Source organism: Parasteatoda tepidariorum, chromosome 2 (genome assembly GCF_982258835.1).
Source record: "Parasteatoda tepidariorum strain Cologne lab strain chromosome 2, Ptep-v5.0, whole genome shotgun sequence".
NCBI lineage: Eukaryota > Metazoa > Arthropoda > Arachnida > Araneae > Theridiidae > Parasteatoda > Parasteatoda tepidariorum.
Window position 1 is genome coordinate 3,128,810 of NC_141756.1, and position 14,755 is coordinate 3,143,564.

The window sequence follows — 14,755 nt, forward strand, 5'->3', positions numbered from 1 at the left end:
TCAATGATGATACTCTGTTCTTAGCTCTGACTAATTCTCAGGACACGGATTCTTCGGTTTCTAGTCGAATAAAAATACAAACAGCATAAGCATATTGACTGGCATAAGCAAACACATTAAGGCTACAGTGTTTCAAGGGAAAAGTTCTTTTCATCAATCATCTAGAAATAAAAATGTCTTTCAAAAGTACAATTTGATTTTGCCAATTCAGAAATTTCTTTGCGATATCTTTAGGCAGTTCTTTATCCCATGGAATCTTTTGTTTCCAGCAATCTTGGAGAAGTAATTTTGGCAACAACGTAAAAGGATAACGGATAATAAATTTGTTGAGCAACAGCCAGAATTTTCCTTTTTGTAACTGGAAAAGGATCTTTAGTTAAGTTATAATTTGAATTGCAGTACAATACATCTTTTGATAAATCACAGTAAAGTCCCAATGCCGAAATTAAATTTCCTTCTTCCAGCTTCTCTGTCTTTTCAGTGATTATAGTTGGAATAGGGTCAGTCTCCAAGAAAGAGTAATTTTTCTGCCATCCTCTCAAATCAAATTTTACAGATAATAATAATTCTTTAGATTGTTCCAAAAAAATTTCACTGTCTTCAATTCTGTCGAAACTGGCGAGACAATTGTCAACATGAAAAAAGTCCTGTAACAACAAAGCAGTGTCCTTCAATTGAGGTGGAGCCTTCGCTAAGTGGTGTTTAAGAGTGGCGCTTAACAAAAGTGGACTACATGTGAGTCCAAAAACAACCCTGCAGTGTCTGTAAATTTTTAGTTCATTCAAATCGCAGTCTATGATCCAGAGAAATCTTAAATAGTTCCTATCTTCTTTAGACACACTGACCTGTAAAATGGCCTACTTAATATCCCCGGTTACCGCAAATTTTTTCATGCGGAAACGAGTTTAAACAGTGGGAATAAGTTCTATAAAATTAGGCCCTTTGACAAGACATTCATTCAAAGAGGTTGAATTATTCGTTCGTGCTGAAGCATCGAAAACGGGTCTTATTTTTGTCGTTGATGAGTTTTTAATTACTGCTCTATGGAGAAGAAAATGTCCAGGTAGAACCTCGTTATCCATATTCACTTCTTCAATAATTCCTTCATTCAGTCAAGCCAACAAGACATCTTGATAAGCTTCTAGGATGTGAGCTGCTTTCAATCTGTTAATTATTGTTCGCAATCTTCTTTCTGCTAATTCTCTCCCTTCAGAAAGTGCAGGGTGTAGCTGAAGCCAAGGTAACTTCACTTCATACCTACCTTCATTGTTAAATTTTAGATTGCTTTGAAAATGTTCATAAGCAGCCTGGCAAAGCTCAATTTTCGTTTGACTTTCGACTGGGTCTGTAATTTCTATTCTTTCTAAACTCCACATGTCTGGCAGGCTGTCACTAGTGAGTAAGGATATGATTGACAAACAGGATTCCGAAGCAGGAGACAAGTGTGGAATTTTCCCCATGATTGTCCTACCCAGGTGAGTACCAACTGCAACCGGCCCAGCTTCTAAATTCTGAATTTAACCGTTTAACAGCTTCCCAGCAACATCTACTCCTATCAGTAGCTGAATCTCAGAATCGACTGCGCAAGAGGAACGATAATCCAAATCAGTTAAATTTATTCCTATTTTCCGAAGTTCTTTCATCCATGGTCCATGAGGAACTTTCCTTATGTCAGCGCATATCTTTTCTTGTTCTAATACTTCGAAATTACAATTGTGAGCTTCATCCAAACTTGTTAAACATACTCTAAAACAGCGATGCGTTTGCTGCGGAGATTTAAGGCCAACAAATAAGCTATGTATTATCGGAAGTTCTCCTAAACTCTCATAGTTCATCAATTTTACAGTCTTTGCACTAATATAGGAATGCTGGCTACCTGTATTAATCAGGGCCCGTATAAGGTGTTTAGTATTTTTAGCTCTAAGATATACCTGTAAAGTTTGTAACAATACACTATTTTTATTCGACTGAATTGTTAGTATTTGATCTTTCGAATATTCACCAGGTTTAGAGGTATCTGCTATTTTGGATTCATTGGAAAAATTTGGACACATTATTGTACAGTGAAATTTACAGCAACAAAAACACTTTATTTTACAATAACACTCCTTAGAAACATGACCCTTTTTTAAACATTTGAAACAGCAACCAGATTTCCTAACTAGCTCTCGTCTTTCATCCAAACTCTTATTTTTTGCTTCATTGCAATCTGAAGAATAATGTTTTTTAGCACAAAAAATACACTTTCTTTCAAAATTATCATTTGTATTTAACAGTCCTTAAGCAGTAGGAATATCATATTTGTTTTCATTAAAATTACGCTTATAATATTTCTTATGTGTTTCTCTTTCATGATCAAATGTATTTTTAGCAATGGCTAATCCTTGTTCTCCTTCTACTTCTGATTTCAAAAATTCCAAGAGAAGAGTTAATTTATTTACTTTCCCCTCTTCCCTATTTTTTACAAAAAGAGAACTAATATGGCGCTGCCATGTTTTCAAAATGTCATCTGACAAACAGCTTTCTACCAGTGGGTACAACATTGCTGCATATATGTCCGAAGTAACTCCTAACGTACCTAAGGCTCTTAAGTACGCTTCGATGTTATCATAAAGTTTAACCAAATTGCATTTATTATGATTTAAAACTAAACTCAGCAGTTCTCTTACTTCAATGAGAAGTTCATCTTTCCCAAAACGCGCTTTTAAGCATTCGATTGCAAGAGGATAATTCGAAGCGGTAGGGGAGAAACTCTCCACAAGGTCACGAGCACGTGATTCTTCTGCAGTGCTCTGAATTAAATAAACAAATTTGTCTTCTGCCGATAAATCTGGGTCATCATTAATTTTTTTAAACAAACTCCAAAGCCCAATCCATCCTTTAATTGAACCATCATACTTGGGCAATTCTATCTTCGGTAATCTAACAGTCTTTTTATTTACCAATTCAGAAAAGGAATCATTATTATTTATAAGCGGTTGCTGACTAAGCGATTCTTATAGCGCATGCGTTAGGAAAGTTCTGTTTTTGGTGATTGCATTTCCAACATGTTAATGATGTAAAATTTTTATAATTTTCAATTTAAAATTTTTAGACAGTTATTAAATGAAATAATAAAAAATTGTAACTAGTTATTAAAAGTTACTTTTTCAAGTGTATGATAATAATAATAGTTAATAAAATAATAGTAATATTAAAATAATTTCAATATTGATAAACTAATCATTATTTCTCACGATATTTATTCTGTGCAAAAATTTCACTATTCGTTTAAATATTTCACGTGATATAGCAAAAAAAGTTTATCCAATGAATAACCTTAAATATATTGTTTATTGCTTATGAACCATTTAAGCTTATAATGATATCATTTTTAAAATGAATTATCAAATTATAAGACATCTGAAGAAAAAAAGTCGGTTATCGAGCTATGCAAATTAAAGTTTCATTTTCTCTTTTTGCTTATTAAGTAAAGTTAAATTTAAAAAAAATAGTTTATATTCAAAATTTAAATAAAAATTAAAATGCATTTAAAATTTTTCATTTATATTTTATATTATGTTACGTATTTCATAGAAAAATAAGCAAATATTTTTAATATAGAAAAACAATATAAAATTTGCAGTTGGTTCGACAATGTTCATTAAATATATTGCCTATCCTTGACGAAAGGAGAAACTGGTGCGTCTCTGTACTCTCAACGGCATCTGTAAGCATTCTACCAGGGTACAGTTTATTTAAATACTATATATTATTACTATTATTAATACTATATACTTTATATATTATTTTAAATACTGGGCAACAATACAGTACCAAGTCGGTATTCTTAAAATGAGTTTTCAAAATATCAAACATGAAAATTTTTATTTTTTCTATATGACTTTTGCTTGTCTATCTATACCAACTTCAAATATTTTGTACGCCATTTAAATTTTGCGATTTCAGCGAATTCTAATAAAAAAAAAAATAACTACCACTAAGTAAAGTAAAAAGGGTTTTATTTTCACTTTTTTCTGGAAAATCCCTATCTTCAATAAAAATGGGATTCCTTTTTAGGAATGAGGAAATCTATCTCTCTATATCACTACCCTACAATAAAGATGCTTTCAGTTTTTGATATTTTCTTTTTAATTTTTCAAGAAATACCTAGAAAATCATTTTGAAACTTCAGAGATGTTTAGTTAATGTGATTTTGAAACTCAGCAATAAGGTTTCAAGCTTTCAAAGGCTTAAGGGACCGAAAATGAATATCGAAAAAACATTTTTCTGAACACCCTATACCAGAAAATCAAGCAATAACCATGTATCGATTATTTTAGTAATTCGCTGTAAACTTCGCTAAAATATTTATGAAAATATGGATTTTTTTATGAAAAGAAAAAATCTAATTTTTTTGTCTTAAGTTTTTGTGCCATAACTCTAAGAATATAAAAAAAGAAAATTAAACAAAAATTTTAAAGCAAATAAAAATAAATTGGAAAATTATTATTTTAAAATGAGAAAAACTGAGCAAGATATGATTATTTAAAGCCGTTCATTTACGCATGCATGCAAAAAGTTTCAAGCAATTTTCTAAGTTGTTTTTGTACCTTAAAAAAAAAACGAAAGCTAAAGACTTAAAGGAGTTTTCCACAAATTTTGTTTTTATTTAATTAAATTATGAAGATTTATTAAAAATTTCATAGGCATTATGGGGGGTCATCCCCATTAAATGCATGTTTTCTTCACAGGTTTTTGCCATTATTCCATCACATTTTGGTGCCAGGCTGTATACCTTACAATGCAAGTAATAAATATTTACTAAAATTTATCTTTTGTATGGAGTTATATTTGAATAAACGAATTTTATAATTAATTGTAAAAAGTTTTTAATTCGCTTAAAAAGTTCTCGAAATATGGCGAAATACATTAAAAATTAAATTAACATTACGGGTTCAAACTTTGGATCGCAATCCTGACCAAACTATTAAGACCATATTTTCCAGATAGCCGCTACCACCTATATTTTAGGAGAGGGGGGGCAGAATTTCGAATCTGTTAAAATAAAGGTGTGTTTAGTCAGAGAAAGTATGCTTTTGTGCCTGATTTCGTAACGCGAAATATCGTCTGCGCTGCGCTAAATAATTAGCATATTTGAAGTTTATTAAGATTGAGTCCTAAAACGTAAAGGTCGGATCATTATATTAAAAGTTATTCTAGGTGGTCGGTTTTTTTTTTCTTGTGGCTCACTGTGCATATCTATAAACATTCTGCTTTATTTATGTAGACTTGCCTTTTTCGCATGTATTTCATGAAAAATAAGAAGCTGCGTTATTATTATTATTAAACTATATTTCATTGTTTTGTGTAAATGCAGAAGTTTTTTAGATATTGGATAACAGTTATTGTATTTTTGAGCACATATGATATAATGTCTGTCTTGAGCAACAGGGATTTTTATCAAGCGTGATTAAAAAAAACCTTCCAAGAATAAGCTTTATTCGTTATGCTAAAGTCTAGAATTACAGCGAGATGGCGTATTGACGATCTAGAATAGCAAATAACTCAATTTTCTGCAAGAATTTTTAGGTAGGCAGGTACTTTGCATTAGAGTTGCACAATATGCTATTGGTGATGATCTTGGAAACATTATTGGGGATGATCATACCATCACGATTTTGATCCTCTGCACAGGTTATCTATTTCGTGACGCTTCTTCCTCAAATTAGACATAGTTCTGTGAAGCAGACGGTAATTTTCTCCAGATCTCTATACCCATGGTACTGACAGTGAATTGTAGTTTCACTGCACTACTCATAACTTTACCCATACATTGTTAAACTAGAGACCGGATGCGATTAGACATGGGTGAAAATGACGACTTTTCGTTGTGAAATCCTTTCCCTCAGACACATCTTCATTTTCTTGGAAACTTAATCTTTCAAACTGCTATCCTTTCTTCTGGAGAAAGGGGATACCTCTTTGCTGGGGGAATAACTGACAAAAGCCAGAGGGATGGAAAGAAACGCAGGTCCTCTTCTTTACGAATTCTTTTTTATGCAATGTGTTTATCAATGGTTTATGGCAGTGGTCGGCAAACTTATTAGACAAAGAGCCAAATATGAACATTACAACAATTTAAAAAAAAATTGGGAGCCAAATTTGCTTGTTTAGTAAACTTTCATTGCACTAAATAAAACTAAATTTCATACTTAATAAACATTTATTAATGCGAGCAATGCGCTTGCATCTCCTTGGAAAGTTTGAGTAAGTCAGGTTTGTATGTTCTTGTTTTTATTTTAGGCATGATTCCAAGTTCTCATCAATAAGACGACTTCTTAGTTCACTCTTGATAATGTTCATGCTTGAAAAAGATTGTTCGCATATATACCTATGTAGAATCAAAAAGGGAAAGAACAGCAAACGCGAGCTTTTTCACCTGATCGTAAGAGTCAGGAATACTATTCCAAGCGTTGAAAATGATCATTGTCTTCCTTCTCCAGGTCATTCAAAGCAGACCACTTGTGTTGTGAACTAAGATCAAATTTTTTCTTCTCCAATATTTCCAATTCAACGCAAAGACGTTCGAATTTAGAGGGTTATATCTCCTTGTTTTTTAAATCCAGCAATTGTATTTCAGAGCTACCAATGTCAATTTCAAAAGGAGAAAATTTCAACTCGGTTATCGCAGCATTAAGAGGATTTTTGACAAATGCTAAAGTTACTCTGCTGTTTTTAAATTCCTGAAACCTGCTGAGAAATGCTTCCCTCATATTTAAAATTATTGTTTTAAAATGGTGTTTATCAATAGAGGAATTATTTTCTTGGCGATGCTGCAGCAGGCTTGGAAAGTGAATCAATGTGTCCCTTTCAAAATCAAAAACTTTTTAATAAGACAGGACAACGGTAGATAAGACAAAACTGTTCACACTGCAACTGCTTGTCTGTGATGCCAATATGTACCCCCACTACTTTAACTTTAGAAAAAATATGCGCGCGCATGCTTGTGGTACCTTTGAATCACACCGGAGTACACCGAAAACATACGAAAAATTTCAGCCGGTAGTTGGTACATGATTTGTGTTTACGTTTACAAAAACTAATAAAATTAAACTCGATGTCCGTTACTTATTTTCACAACAATATAAAATTTTAATTACCTATCGATCTTTTAACAAAAATTATACATGTTCTCGATTTATAGAAGAATTTTAATTTATCAAAATAAGATGTGATTTTTTTCTTACCAAGTTTTTTTTTTAAATGAAAATATTATTGCCCCTTCCGTGGATATTTGTGCCAGAGCCGCACTTCAGGAGCCAAAGAGCCACATGCGGCTCTGGAGCCGCACTTTGCCGACCACTGGTTTATGGGATCACAGAATTGCTTTTTGAAACTTTCAAGCGAATTAAAGTATAAGAATAAAATAAAATTTTTTTTAATATTTTCGTCTTCCTTTTTTTAATACTTTTAAATGAGGAAAATCATTTACTTATTCGGATTCAAGGTTTATGTTTTAATCAACGCAATAAACATGCAGTCGGAAAAAAAGAAAAACCTTAACAAATTTTTTTTAAATTTATTATTTTTTTTTGTCATTTTCTTAGTAGCAAAAAGATTGTTGATTGATTCAGAAAGACAATTAAATTGTTCGTATTCAATATCTTAAAATATATAATAATCAGCATAATAGATTCTCATTGACTTATTTTATGTACAGTGCATGAAATGGAAAAAGGGAACACCTTGATTACTTTTGATTTAATCATATTTTCACGTACAAAGTGTCAATACCATATTTTAAGTTACGAAAATGAACAGAAAAGCGCATTCTGTTCTGAATAAACATACAAGTTTGTCTGTAGTTTTGGGTTTTTAATTTTCAAAATGCGGAAACAGCCGCAATCTGGAAGATATGGTCTGAAGTTATGGAAAAGAGACAGTTGGAAAGTTTGGATCCTTTAATTTTAACTTCACTCTTTGATTATAGCCCATTATTTTGAGAATTTTTTGAGTGTGTTAAAAAATGTTTGCATAAAATTACGAAAAACATTTTCTACCCAAATCCTAAAGCAAAAATAATTTTAAATAATTATTTGTTATTTTTTATTAATTTATTAAATAATAGTAAAATACATTGAATTGTATGTTCTACATACTTTTACATCCTTTTAATTTCAAAATACAAACTTTCAGAGCAATCGATCAATTAGTTTCTGAGTTATCAAGTTTTAAAAAAGTCAGTTTGCTTAAAATTTTATTTATCTCGAATTATTCAACCGATTTCATTCAAATTTTGCATTTCTCAATTTAAAATTACTTTCCATAAAATTATATAAAAATTTTTATATCTTGCTATTTTATTTTATTTCATCCGTCGTTGAACAACCGACCCAATTTTCGGGTTTACAACTACTAATGTTCAACTCCGTAGCTTTGTAATTTTGAACCAATCCAGAAGACAAGGAAACTCCTGGATAAGTACCCCCAGAGGTATTGATTTGTTATGGGAACATGGAGGACTTTGCGACTCGACAGATTTAACGTGCATCAGTCGCCATTTACTACACGGGGATTTCGAAAATCGAGATTCAGAATTTCTCCAACGCATATTATAAATATAAATATAAAAAATATTAAATATGTTATAACTATTTAAAACTATATTTTTGCATGGCATTATCTTTGGAAAAACGAATTTTTGCAATTGTATGAAAATTTTTTCGATTCAATCAAAAAGCAAAACGTTCTTGATATATGACGAGATTGAGATATTATCATTGAGCTATTATTTCGAAGCTATTACTATGCAATTACTATGAATTTAACAAAAGAGGACAAAATGAAAGATGTTTTTATTCATTTACATCTGATATTAATATTGAAAGTGAACATCATTTCACCTTATTTTCGTCTTTCAATCATAATCCTTAAAATTATCAAAGCATATATATATATGGATAACCATTAGCTAAATTACCTTTCTATAGAAAAAAGAAAAATTATTTTGTTATTATCAGCAATGTTGACATATACTTCAAATGAATGTACAGTGCGCAGAAAAGTAAATGGACCCACCGGAATAAATTTTAATCTTAAGTTCGGATATTCATGTTCTAGGACTCGTTCTTAATGGTTCGAGAGGGTGACATCAAATATACAAATTAATTAGTCCAAACGATATTTTGAGTTAGGAAATTAGACACAAAAACGTTATCCGATTAAACATACCTTTTTTCGACGAATTCGGATTTCTGTCCCCCAAAATATAATAGTTTCAATCTAGAAATATTGTTTTAATAGTTTTTTCAGGAACGCGCTTGAAAGTTAGAACCCTTTAACGTTAGCTTTAGTTCTTGCGTATTTCACTATATCCCAATTTTTCTTAAACGAATTGAAGAAATTTTGCATACAATTCCAATCAGATCAATGAATTCCTATTCGTTTCTCTAAAGATAATTTCATGCAAAATGAAACTTTTAGTAAACATTTATTATTACTTTATTTAAGGGAAGTCCGGAAACTTAAGAAATGTAAGGTGCAAAATGTTTTCACCATTTGCAATTTGAAATGTCAAAATACAAATAAGTCCTGAGAAATAAAAATAAAAAACTCTTATATTACGAAATTTGGTCCCCTAACTTCCTAATTTTTAGTGTCCGTTTTTTGTGACTTAAAATTCGTAACTATGAAATCAAAAGCAAATTTAAATCGTAGAGGAAAGAATGTTTCGCGTTGACATGTGGTAAACAATAATCAATTAAATGTGTGAAAGGTTATTCGTTGCAGGCGTATGTCAATATGTAAAAAGCTTTTGCAGGGCGAAACGGAAATCTTGGTAGAAAATGTGCTTTCAGCTTTGCAGAGAAACGAAAACATAGGCAGACAAACAGCAGCCATGTGTGGCAATTTTTTTTAAAAATGTAAGTAGTTAATATTCGTTTCTCGGAGGCAAATTTAAAATTTGTAAATTGAAAAATAATTACAAATTTAAGCTATATTGTTTGAATCTTGTATTTTAAGCCGATGGACTTACTCTTTTTCTCAAATGGAGAAATTAGCATTTTGCCGGACATAGATGTTCACTTTGAAAGCATCTTTGAAAAGAAAAAGGAATCGCAAGGAGAAATTTTAAAAGTATCTTTGCATTTATTTACAATATATATTTACATCGAGTCCCCTGATTAAAATAGCCTTTTATTTGTCCGTAAAATTATACTATGTAACAATTAAAAGAAATTCGAATTTTTCAATTTTATGGGCATAACCATTTCGAAGTTCGTTCAAAACGGGGCATGATATCTTTAGATAGAATACGTGGATGCAAAAAATGTGTTTAACTTTATTTGCAAAACATTTAAATGATTCAAAAGCCAATCGATGCATATAAAAATAACATTTTATATCAAAATGTTTTTTAAATGTTTTGTTAAAAGTGCATGAAATTTCAAATTTTTATTAACGAATACTTTTTGCGTTATAAGAGTGAGAAGTGTAGAAATTTTTTGAAATTTCGGTTACTGCTACTATTATTTTTCTTTATTACAGAAATAATTTTTACTCTTACAATGTATTTTTAAATTGCACCATACACTACAAAATACATCGATAACAGAAAAAAAAAATTAGATTTAAATTTACATTAAAAGGAATCTGCACATTATGGTATCAATATTAGTGATTTTAGATTCTCAGAAACACACTTGAAAAAAATGATGTGAGAAAAAAATGTAAAGTATAACATTCGTTTTAATTTAAATATTTTGAATTTATTTGTTTGAGCCCCCCTGTCGGGGTCGACTTGACCCCTTGTCGGGCTGAGTCTGGTGCCACTCTTGTAATTGGACACCTGGAATAGAGTGTCTAAGAAGAGTTGCTTTAGCCAAAGCTTGTTTTAAAGCAATATGAATGATTTATTTGCATCGTCATTCCATTTTAAATGCTCCGTATCGGTAGCTTTGGAACGAGGATGTGTTTTTGTGATCCTCTAAAAATGTAATTAAGGTTGCAGGAATATCAGCAGCTTTTGGAATACATCTGTGCTAGAAATTAAATAGTCCTAAATAGCGACGCAATTGGGTTAATGTTTGTGGTTGGGTAAAATCAAGAATACATTTTACTCTATCAGGTAGCGGTTCGATACCCGCACTGGACAGTTTAAATCTTAAGAATTCAAGAGTGGATACACCATACTGACATTTTTGAGTATTTATGCAAAGTCCATATTCATCTAATTTTGCAAATAATAAGTCTAAATGATGCAAATGTTCTGTCTTATTATCCGATGCAATTAATAAATCATCAGTAAATGCGTAAACGAATGGTAAGTCCCTAATGACCTCATTAAGAAAGCGTTGAAAAGTTGACGATGCATTGGTTAGACCGTATTGCATTCGTAAACTTTCGTACAAGCCAAATGGTGTGCAGATAGCAATTTTGTGCTCATCAGCAGGATTAATTGGAATTCGATGAAACGCTTTGACAAGATCAATATGGCTATACACCCGTTTACCATGTAATTCAGCTGTGAAATCAGTTATATGAGGGATTGGATATCTGCGTTTCATTGTTTGTGCGTTAAAAGCACGATAATCCCCGACAGGTCTCCATTGAACCGTGCCTTTTTTTGGATACCATATGCAAGGGTGAAGCATATTGGCTTTTGGATGGTCTCATATGGCCTAATTCTATCATGCATTGAAATTCATGCTTGCAACTTTTAAGACGATCCGGCACTATCTGTCTCGGTTTAGCTACAATTGGAGGATCTTTTGTGTTAATAAAATGTGCAGTATTATGTTTAACTGGTTTACTAGGATCAGGAAGTTTAGTAATATTGGGATATTTTAATAATAGTTTACCATATATATTATTTTCAGTAACTGATTTCGCAGAAAAAATAGAACAATTATATAATTTAGCATGCACTCTTAAATTTGTTTAAGTATCACTTAATTTTTTATTTTGGAGATCAGAAGCTAAATTGAAATTGCGTAGAAAATCTGCTCCAATTATTGAAGAGGACACATCACAAATATAAAAAGAAAATGAAAATGATCTCCTCAAACCCAAATTAAGTGTTACATTTTTACGTCCATAAACGTTTATTAACGTGCCATTAGCAGCACGAAACGATTGAATTACAGGATATAGTTTTTCTTTTTTGGTTGCCATAATTAGAGATGCATCACTGTCGGAATCAATCAAAAATGATTGACCCGAATTCTTATCCGTAATAAACATGCGGCGAGATTGATTGGAAGGCAAGGAATTACTCGCCGCTATTCCTTGACCACTTGATTTTTTGAAAAATCACAAGGGGGTACGCATTTATGTTCGTTTTCCTGGAATTTACGATGGTAAAAATACAACTTAGTAGCACTATTTCCAGAAGCAGTGGAAGAGGAGCGAGCGCGTGCAGGGACCGATCAAGACAAATTCAAGCCCAAGGCCCACCAAATTTTCTGGGCCCCTTACAAAATATTTTGAAATTAAATTACTGAAGAGTAGTCCTATTAATGAAAAAGAATCCATTAAACTGCATGATTCAAGAAAAACATTTTAAGAAATTTTAAAAGCGGACAATTGAAGATTATTTTTCTAAGAAAAAGTTTACGTATCTATAAATTAAAGCAAAATATAAAACAACAATACAATGTTATGTCAGAATAAAAAACAGTTTGGTGACCACAAACAATTGAAATCAGTGATTTTCGCTAAAAGTCACTGATTAGCTGAATTATTTTTTATTTAGTACTTAAATCAAGACATAGCTAGCCCACCTTTAATTAGCGTTTTTACTAATTTTTGAGGCCCCTCAGAAATAGTGGGCCCTAGGCCCATGCCTATTGGGCCTAGGCTATAATCAGGCCTTGAGCGCGTGAAGAGTTTCGAGTACATTTCGAAACTGAAACCTGCTCCTGCTTCGAAGAAAGTTCACCTCCTTCTGATTTTATTTCCTTGTACAGCTGGGAGAGAGAAATTTCATCCACCCCCGATGAAGAAGGACAGAGAACGGGGGGTGTTGAGAATGCCGCAGGGTTGTTGAACTCTTGGATGAATGGACTGAGGGAAGTGGGGAGTGAGGAATCGAGATCGCTAGAATTCTGTCAGCAACTTCGGCAGCTTTCTCCGTTGACAAGGGGGAAATAGAAGCGATAATTGTTTGGACGGGGAGAGGCATCGTTTTGATAAATACTTCGAAAAACAGTTCGTCTTCGATCTTGTGATTCTCCCCTCTGCGTTTCATCCCGCAAGAGCTCAGTTAGTTTTCTATCCCCGAGATTTTCACCGACCAGTAGACGTTGGATCTCCTCTGCTTTAGATTCTTTCCATGATTTTGGATTTCAAGTCCATGTAGGGATCAGTGACATCCGGTTGCATGATCACGTCTCGCACGATCGTCGCCGTATCCGGTAGCAAATGAGCGACGATGTAATTATATTTTGTCTTTGCTTCTGTGATATCCTTATAGAAGCTGCGAACGGAAGCGTCGATTCCAGCATAAAGATCCAAAGGGTGGGGTCAGCTCGGATGAAGGGTGGGATGACTACGGCGGCGTCATCCATTGTTCTGGATCAGAAGTTTTATTATTTCATAGTCCGGGTCACCAATTTAGAGGTTTTGAAATGTTTAGATTATTTTCCTCTAATCACATACTTCTTGTGAGGACTCCAATATGTGAAAAGAGCAAGGATGACGAATCTAAAACTCAACATTAATTTATTGAAACTTAACAACTTCGTGCGACTGATCGCTGGCGGGATACTTTCTGGAATGAAATAAAAATCCTTAATTCCGGCCACTCAGGGTAGGCTGAAGAAGCACAGTTTGGGGATTTGATCTAAAAAAAGATTTTCCAGAAAGGAATCGCTACACTATCATGAAATCGGAAGTTATCGGTTGCAAGTTTGTTGATAATGGAAAGGTAAAAATTATTGATAAATTGCTCTTCAAATGGTGGGCGTGTTTTGTTTCCAAATGATTTACCAATGTTCTGGGTCGTTTTTTTTCCTTTTTTTTCAAGTTCTTCTGCCCTTTCTTTAAGGAAATTTTGCTTCTTATTTTCTTCTTAGAAATGCGTCCTATTCTACCAATGATTCTGATTGAACTAAATGAAAATTTGAATAAAAGCCTGACAGTATACTACCCACTAGAGGACGTATTCAAGCGTTGCCATCGCGAATCAGATTCGTGTTGGAATGCAAAAAAAATTTGAATGCAGTTCTCACTGCCAGCGATACTCCAAAACACCTTGTGGCCGTGCAGAGAAAGCAACCATTCTTATTGTATTTGACTAATTCGCAGATGCGTAGTAGTATATTTGGACCCTTGAATTCACTGCCGCTAGTGTTTAGCAGGCAGTGAAAATGACTCTAGAAATGTGAGGACTCCATAGATTTGAAAACGTGCATTTGGATTTTAACTGTATCCTTACACTCAAAATAACGTTTCGAATTATATACAACTTGCGCGAGGCAACGGAAAATCTGATCAGTTTTCGTTCTTTAACTCTTATCAAGAATCAATTGTTTCAATGGTATCAAAACGCTAAGTTTAAAAAGTTCAACGCGTTATTTGAAAAAAACTATACTTTTGTTTCAGCTATTAATTGTTGCAAACAAAAATTTTAAATTATATCAAAAAATTTAATAAACAAGAATTAGTATATAGTAAGTGTCTTAATATTTAATTATTATTTCTTCGTTAAAAAAATGTATAAGTATTGTTTATAAAAATCTTATGAAACTAATAATATTTTTAAAAAAAATTA

At 32.4% G+C, this 14,755-nt stretch overlaps 1 protein-coding gene across 3 annotated transcripts in view; it reads left to right on the forward strand.

The window, feature by feature from the left end:
• Positions 1-14,370: 14,370 nt before the first annotated feature.
• The window catches only part of LOC139424922 (uncharacterized), a 46,743-nt gene continuing 46,358 nt past the window's right edge, over positions 14,371-14,755 (forward strand). For 2 of the 3 annotated variants that reach the window (XM_071177055.2, XM_071177056.2), the window contains exon 1: positions 14,381-14,654. The gene's annotated coding sequence lies outside the window, so the exon portion shown is untranslated. Of the gene's footprint in view, positions 14,655-14,755 lie in introns of all 3 variants that reach the window. The other variant, XM_087156769.1, reaches the window with a different exon arrangement.